This window comes from Odontomachus brunneus, unplaced genomic scaffold, assembly GCF_010583005.1.
Source record: "Odontomachus brunneus isolate Ranch 3 - 2012 unplaced genomic scaffold, Obru_v1 Obru_scaffold_065, whole genome shotgun sequence".
Lineage (NCBI taxonomy): Eukaryota > Metazoa > Arthropoda > Insecta > Hymenoptera > Formicidae > Odontomachus > Odontomachus brunneus.
In genome coordinates this window covers 1033835-1042730 of record NW_022639515.1, presented here as the reverse complement: position 1 = coordinate 1042730, position 8896 = coordinate 1033835, and the positions used below count along the sequence as shown (strand labels likewise).

The window sequence follows — 8896 nt, the reverse complement described above, 5'->3', positions numbered from 1 at the left end:
CTGATGTGATCAGTAAATACATCTTTTTAAACGCCACAACTTTTGTCTGAAACATTTTTTTGTAAAACTTATATTTTTCCTGATATTCGGGCGTCCCGGTACTTTCCGAACACCCTGTATATGTAGCGATAGAAGTAAAAGTGAAATTATATAAATGTGTGATAATGTTAATATTTCACTTACCGAGTGCATCAGACGAGTGAGTCTTTTCGAGTCTTTTGGAGAACAAAGTGAAGCAATTAGTCATAAAAGGAGATTTTAATATAAATGTAATGGTATACTTACTTTGTGAAAGAAATTTACAACGAACAATGCGCGGCTTAGGTATGAAATAGTGTCTTAAAATAGCGTGTAAAAAAGATATGTTTTATGAAGTAGTAAAAATGTTTAATGTCTTATCATTAGAAACGTAGTGAAAGACTTGAGTAATTTAAGTGTACGTTAAAGCAGCATATTTTAGGTGTGAGTAACTGGATTATAATTTGTTAAACAAATAGGAAGCTAATGAAGACTAATCTTTCTCTCTCTATTTCTCTCTGCATTGTCTACTGGCATTATATATAAGCGAGCATAAGCGCGATGGTGTAACTAGTGCGCTGCCTTGTGTGTGAAATGGAGCGTCTCGGCGACGGACAAGTAGTAATCGGTGACACAAGTCAGCCGGAGCGCGGCACAAAGGTAGCCTTTATTCGGCACCGGCCGGCGACGTTCCTCGCGCATTTCTCAGAGAGTTCCATTTGCCATAGCGCGATTTATATGAGGTCGCCGGTACTTCCGCACCGTCGGGGAAAACGGGAGACCTGTTGGTTATCGTCAGATCGCGGAATCTTCGAATTCTCTCCTAACTGTCGGATCTCTCTCTTTGGCTTTTATAAAAGATAGTTGTACAAGTGCATTTTGCGATATGACAATCGTCGCATTGTGACTGGAATTTTCCATCGAAGCAACGTGGACATAGAAAATACATTTGTTGACTTATTGGCAGCAATACAGATCTACGAAACTACATTATTTAAGAGAAGCTATATTAACTAACGAAAAAATATCTATATTATTTTTAAAGCCGAAACGATTTCTAACAATGACGACGATGAGTAAAAATAAGAAAAAGAACATTTAAACGATCGAACTTTTAGATTATGAGATATTTTGGGCTGAATAATTAAATCCTCAGAATTATAACAATATACAATTGCACAAACGCGCACAATGTTACTCACACTTGTCCGCTAGAAATTCCAATACAAATGTCCATCGATAATCGCTTGCCTCTGTTTCGTAACGTGCCTCCGTAACGTGGTGCCGCACTGTTTTTCTTGTTGCAAAGAGAAGAATTTCACACGATGTTAAGGTCTTCGTATATAGAGGATCACTGATCGATAAGCACGCGGGTCACTGTCGTACGTGGTTACGTGCATCAAGAATAAATATTGACCACATGACATATTGGCCATTATCTCATCGATACGCTGCTGGCAATAATTATTACTGCTCCAGCGTGTAATAGGCGAGCGCCGGCTTAATAGCGTCATTGTGCCTGTAGACATAGTGTCATTTTGTCCGTAGACATAGATAAATGTGTAATATTGAGTGCATTATTACGGGATTCGGTAACGTGTGATATTACTTCAGTTAGAATGTTATGTACAGGAAGCGAGAAAACGATGAAAAATTAATTCCATTACTTTCAACTTGTACTCGAATAAACGATTTTTCTCCTCGACTCAGCTGTTGCAATTCGATACACTGAGAAAAAAATATTTGAGAATTTATTTATGGAATATAAAGTTTATTTCTTTTAATAAACTTTATATCCCACAAATTTAGTGTAGCGTTGACTTACAGAATAACCCGCGAGAATAGTGTTACAATTAAACGTGATGTGTTTCCGCTCTGTCCTTTCGTTTGCACAAATGCAATTTCTACTTAATGTATTCATTTTCTATAACTTGTTTATAAACTACCTTTCGACGAAATTTCCCGCCACCCTGAAACAAATAGCGCGATATTTTTATTGATATAAAATATCATTTGCTTGAGGAGAGAAATAACGAGGTCTCGTTTAATTTCTTACCTTTTTAATGTAAATCAAGATGACCGACATAGATATTGCTAAAACTTTAATAACAGAACCGATAATATATCGCAGTTGATAGCCCACATATGAAAGAAGCAAGAAAGAGCGAGTTCACTCTTCCGTAAATATTTTTCGAGAAAAATGAATAAGAAAATAAAAAGGAAGAAGAGGAGGAAAATCGTTTGAAATATCTTGTTGGATTTCCTTAGAAATATAGCTGTGTGCTCGCCGCTATTTATTTGCGTAATCGTCAAACGCAGAATACACAAACTCGGATTGCGAGTTGTTGCTGTCCCGCGCCGAGGATAACATTAACGGGAACACTACACGTCGGGGAATTCCTTCTCTTTCGTCGACGCGTATGGACATGTCGTTCTGTCCCTCGCGGAATACAATGTGCAAACAACACTGTCGTTCAGATAGCCGAGTGTGCTGTTGTTTCGTATTCAGTTTATTCGCTGCGGTGGTGACCGGTCGTCATCCAATCGCCGTCGCTTACTATTATCTGTACGATTCGTTGTGCTCAAGAATGCCGCGCTGAGGATGCGAGAGAACGTCGCATTTCCCCAGAGTAATTCGGTTTTCGCGGCCATCCCGATCGACAATTTACTTGATACGTGCACAGAGAATCATCAAATAGCACCTTTGTTCTGCCTTGAATATATACGAGATATATATTAAAAGTTTCTCCTACACAGAGAAAAATATCACTCTGCTAAGAAAAGCGACTCATTTATTTTCCTACTTTTCAATAAAATGATTATCTTCAACGAAGAATATCTCCTTGATAATAATCTTGGAATACACCCGTACAAATTTGAGAAAAGCTCATTATATCATGTACTCAAAAGAAGAATTTATTCTCTTTACGAGAATATCATAAAATTTTCTCGCAGGAAAGGATGGTTCTCTATATAGTAAGCAAAAGGAATTTTTGTTTTATTTAGCATTATTCATTGAAATATTAAATTTCTACACGGAGAGAATTTCATAGTAAAAATTACCATAGAGTCTTATAATCTAGAAATAGGTTGACATTCTACAGTAAATGTACTATTCTTTAATTTCATTTGTGCTGCTTCTATTTTAGGAACTGAAATGCACTATTAAAACAGTTTAATGAAATTTACAATGTTTTTCAGCAAGATAGGCAATACTGACAGTCTATTCCTGAACTACCAAAAACATAGTAAAGTTGAAAAGAATTTATATGAAACAAATTACAATATTTTTTTCTATTTACTAGGATTCAGAATTTATATTTTAAATAAATTGCAGATGTATTTTATGAAATGCTCAAAACGAACAATATTTATATAAATGCATGTTTTTTTCTGTGTTTTTGGAAAACATTTTCAAAAAATCCTCATCGACCTGAATCCCCTGCAATCGATTTCTGTCTCATTTAAATCGTGAACACTATTTCGGGGAAACGAACGCACTTTAGAATTAACAAGTCTTCTTGCCCATCGCGAGAATGTTAAGCTCGGTTAGCTTGATAAACTATGCCGGCGACAGCGGCGCTAAAAGAAACGTCGCGCCCATCCGGCAAAACTCGATTCCTTCGCGATGGACATAAAAATGTTGGGGCGTAAGTACATTTATCCTCAAATACTGCGCGTTCTTCGTGCATCGAGGAAAAATAATGAGTTTGCCGGTGCGCGGCTCGGGAGACTGTGCACGGGAGATTATTCTGAAGCCGTGGCGGGAGCCGCTGCGAAACGAATTCCACGGTTTTTAAATAACTGGAAAACACGAGCGACCGCGGAAGCATTATAATGGATGAGATTTTGAGTGGATTTATCTCTTTATCACGACACTCGGGTATCTCACCCATTCATTCATCTCGTACACACGTCATGGCGGTTGTACTCCTGCGGGGTGTGCGCGAAAATGGACTTCTCACTTTTCAGCGCGAACTTCAACGAGCGCGCTAATGAGAAACCCCTGTGCCTCCAAACTTTTCGGATACTGTGTGTGTTAATTAGAGATATCGAGGAACCCAGTGTGAAATTAGAACGGTTTTTATTTTAAATTATTATCGGAAGAGATGTGAAATAAAATTGTCCTCTCGTGAAATATTTAAATCTCCCACTTTATTAGGGCGGAATAAATTTGAGATCGAGTGGAAGTTAAAATTCTGCGATATTTGCATATTCAACTAAACGCTACCTTCTATACGTGAATTTATACACTAAGAAAGAATCTTGTAATAGTTAATAAATGCATTTGGTTTGAACGTTTCAGTGCAATATTTGGTAATTAGTATCAAATATAGTTAATAGTTACCACAACCATCTGGTGATAATTAACAAAATAATTAACAAAACAAAGTCTTCATTTAGCTGAATAAATTAAATAATTTAGTAAATAATACCAAATAATACTTGGTAGTAATTACTAAATAGTTTGATTATTACACAATTTAAAGTATTTAGTATATTTATTTCGTATATTCATCATGTGATAAATATTACTAAACAAATATAACTTTATTGTATAAATTGTTTTCGATGATATGTATCAAATTCGTAATAATTTTTTTAACTTGGGCGCTAAGTTCACATCGGTCCAAGTGTGATGGTTATTATCAAACATTTCTTTTCGATATACTGATCAAACATAGAGTTCGCTTACTCGAAATATCTGCGATAGTAAACTTATATTTTGAGGCTTGATTGCCGATGCGAAAGAAATTAATCGGCGTTAACTACGCGAAAGAAATTAATCGGCGTTAACTACGCGTCAGCGAAAGTAGCAGCGAGTTTCGTTGACCTCTGCGGGATTAAGTTTCGTGACAAAGGCACTAATCCATTTCGGTGGGCGAAATCATTCTTGCCGACATCTACGGGCACTGTTAAATGGCTGCTTGTCACACACGCGTTGCATGATAGGCTTTGATAGTGTTCCTATCAATCGGCAGCCGTCCGACGGTACGATAAATTGGTAAATAACGAGCATATCGGCCGTGCACGATACGCGCTCAAACGCTTATCCATCGTAATCAATGCGAGCCACTTTTGGGAATTCCAAAAACGATTATATACTTTCTGAATCCGCGATCGCGATACGGCGCGGCGGCGAAATTTACGATCGTCGTGCCGTAATCTCCGATTCATCTATTTAATTATTCGCGCGCGGCGCGATAGAGCGCGAGCGTTTCACGTGGTTGAACTTCGGGCGACTCCCTCGTTGCTCGTTAATATTACAGAGAGGATATACTGGTAAATCCATGCACATATGTATACATAGCTGCCTCTCTCTCTCTCTCTCTCTCTCTCTCTCTCTCTCTCTGTCGGAAATCGGACTACAGATCGTTTTTTCGTCAACTTTAGAGTTTGAACGTCTAGTTAAAGTGAAAAAAAAATATATATACACATAAGCTATAAAGTTAAAAGTGTTACAATTACTTTTGAAACTAAGTAAAATATGAAATTTTTGCATACTATCAACCGTTTGGTGTATTTGTAGAATAACATCATATTATAAAATTAGTTTTTTCTAGGTGGACTCGTTAAAATTACTTCAGTGACAATATGTTTAACTGCCAACACAATAGTTTGTAACATACTTAGCTTTACACTCTGTACGTACTAAATTGAAATTCTCTCGCTTGAGAAATTGCGTGAAGAATATAATTAATTTCAATGCACTTTTAATTTTTTTTGAGAGGCGTTAAAATTTTGCTTCCTCCCTTTTGTACGCGTTTCAGTTGCGTCTATAATGCGCCTATTAAACTCCAAACGCTTTTGCAGAGATGTCTTTGAGACGGCACGTGTTAACACGTGTCGCGTTATAATCTTTGATGTTATCGGCAGATACGAGTTTACTTGGTTCACATTTAAATGTGCCTTTGACGCTTGGACGTTAATACGAGCTAATGGGCGATGGTTTTGTTGAAAGATCGAATTTTCGTATCACCGCCGGTCTTTTTTTTGCGAGCTTGTACGCAATGTTCCCGCATCGGTCAGGCAATGTTATATAAAGGCATCGGCGTGACCACTTGGCTCCGCGCTAATGAAATTTTCATTCAAATCGCGTTACCGTGAAAGGGTGGCGATGGCGAGCAGATCTGATGAATAAATCGAATCTTTCTCTCAGGCTGCTCCTTCCGCTGAACCGCATATATAATCGTGACATCCGAGAAGAATTATGAAATATAAAAACATATTGTTACACGTAATCTTTTTAAAAATGCGAAGATAATTTCGAGAGATAATTATGCTGCAATTTATCGAATTAATTAAAATTCGTGTAACAGATATTATCGGACGTTGATCCCTTTCTTAATTGGGATTTAAATATTTTATTCTGGAGTTATTCGGACATAATTATTTTTATGTTCTTGTGGGGAAAATCAACCTTTCTCCAAAATTTTGAAATGTCACATTACAATGAGAGAAAAATGGCATATTTACTTAAATCTAAGTTCTTTTATATATATTTAAATAGAATAAGCAGTTTTAAATAGAATAAGCAGTTGCTTTCATAAAAAGATTTTTTAAAAATGTATATTTTCTTACTTGACAAATATTTTATAGCAGCGTAAGTAAATATGTTATTAATATCCACCGAATAAAAATATTTTTTATTTTTTAGATACGTTTTATTTCAGTGTATCCTTACGTTTGTTTGTAACTTAACATCAGGATCAATATATTATTTACTTGAGATTTAATGGAACAAACAGTAAATAATGAACGATAGATAATCAATAATTACATAATTATTAATTATTTGTCAGTTTACAAAATAATTCTCATGCTGTAAACATGAGAGAAAACAATCAACGAGAGGCAAAGCTACTACGTTTTTCATGGCGCGGATAGAAAATAAAAATAGAAAAGAAAAATCTCGTCCCGTCGGTGGATCGATATACTGCAACTTTTGCTTCATGAAATATCTACTTGTTTGTTTCAGAAGGATGGCGTGGTGTCGGCCGCGGCGTGAGATGTCTGCTAAGGTAAGACACGAATTGAATTTTTCGAAACGTCGGTCGCACGGTTTCCGCGTCGACATTGAATGAAATTTTTACAAAAGTATTTCCGTAATAGTCGCGGCGTCGGTGTGTCGCAACTTTGGCAAACGCTCTTGTGGCTTCCAGCCTCTCGCGCGTCACGTTGCGTCACACTCTGACGAGCATTTCGAAACGCAGTTTCACCAGCAGCCGCGACGTGTCCTGCAAAAATAAAATGCGGTGAGCCATTACGCGATCGGCACGGTGACGTGATCGTGCACTGAGAGAAAAAGAGTTTTGCTAATTTAACGAACTCGCAACGAATGGTTTATTGATACGGGACAGCAAATGACCCTGCAGTGAAAATAAATGTTTTGTTACTTTTAATTTGTTGCTCTAAGCAATACTTTTGTAATGGAGACATAACTAATCCGACCTAATAAACGAAAACCAACGCGTAATTTATATCTCAGGCAGTATATATTTGTTAAAATGACGAATGTGATGCGAAGTTTGCAATGGTAACTGTTCGACCTGATTTTCCTAACGATCATCAAACAGCAAACGTGCCGTATTTCCGTGTGTTCCGTGTTAAATTAGCAAATCTTTTTCTCTCAGTGTGAACACGTCATATTTTTTAAGTAATGTTATCTATTATATTGCTATGTCAACTGCTGCGCAACGATTGCACAGTGCCACACTTGAATACAAAGTCAATAACGCGAACGATTTGGTAAATTGTTATTTATAGATTTGTATTTTCTGAATATATATAATTTGAATATATACAATATTATTATTTCGCTGCTATATTATTATTTCAACATATTCTCTCTGTATATATTTGCGATATTTCTGAAAACACTTGAACGAGACGAGAACAACAACACAATTTCCTCTTTGCTACGTAATTTATCGAAGTCATAAAATATTCAGCGTAACACATTTAAATACTGCCCCAATCTCCGCGAAATTCGACACACGTGTATAGTTCTAATATTTACGCCATAACATTCCAATATTTGACAATATTTGACGTTTATTCACGGTATTCCTCGGGTACTTGTAAAATCGGCGTGGATCATGTTAACCTCGATTTCCGGACATGATCATTTCTCATCCTCTCTCACAGAATTGCATCAACATTGTTGCTGATGTATGGAGCCCGCTGACCTAATCGCCATAGCCCATCGTAATTCCACGCGTCCCTAATCTCTGAGAGCGTGCGCTCGCGATGCGTCTCAATCAAGGGCTGCGCAAGCGTAAGCGCTACAAGTTTTCGATTAATCGCCACCACCGGCGACGCTCTAATTTCCAAGTCGCTCATAGTCGCCTTGGTAGCACGCGTACCCGCGGCATTACTCGTCCACGCTACGTGGTTCGGACATTGTCGTGGAGACGTGGCGGGATATTGATTTCTCGCTTGAATGAGGCGTGTCCGCGCGCGCGTTAATACAACGCCATGGAAATTGCCGGCATTTATTCCCTTCGATGCGTACTGCGAAGATTTGCGAGATTATCACCGTGCGATGGCGTGCGTGAAGTTGGCACCTCATTTTTTAGCACCGCAAGTTTTGACATGAGTTCCATTTGCACCCACAATAGTTCTATAGTTCCTGATAGGTTATAGCAATAGTTCCGTCGAATTAATAAAAAAAATGAATTTTTTAAAATATGAGGTGCCAACTTACCACGGCACCGCAACATTAAAAAAAAATTATTTTGATAATTTTATTTTACAGTTCTCGAAGTGCTCTATAGTTCCTGATATGTTTTAGCAAGAGTTCCGGCCTCTAACTATTTTTAAACAATTTTTAAACTTGAGTACAAGAACCGCATTACAAGAGTAAACTCTGGGGTGC

The 8896-nt window shown here is 37.4% G+C and overlaps 1 protein-coding gene across 1 annotated transcript in view; it reads left to right on the top strand.

Moving 5' to 3' along the window:
* The window catches only part of LOC116846483 (neuronal calcium sensor 2), a 219177-nt gene that overhangs the window by 47637 nt on the left and 162644 nt on the right, over nucleotides 1–8896 (top strand). Inside the window, exon 2 of the mRNA XM_032820370.1 lies at nucleotides 6998–7040. The gene's annotated coding sequence lies outside the window, so the exon portion shown is untranslated. The remainder of the gene's footprint in view (nucleotides 1–6997; nucleotides 7041–8896) is intronic.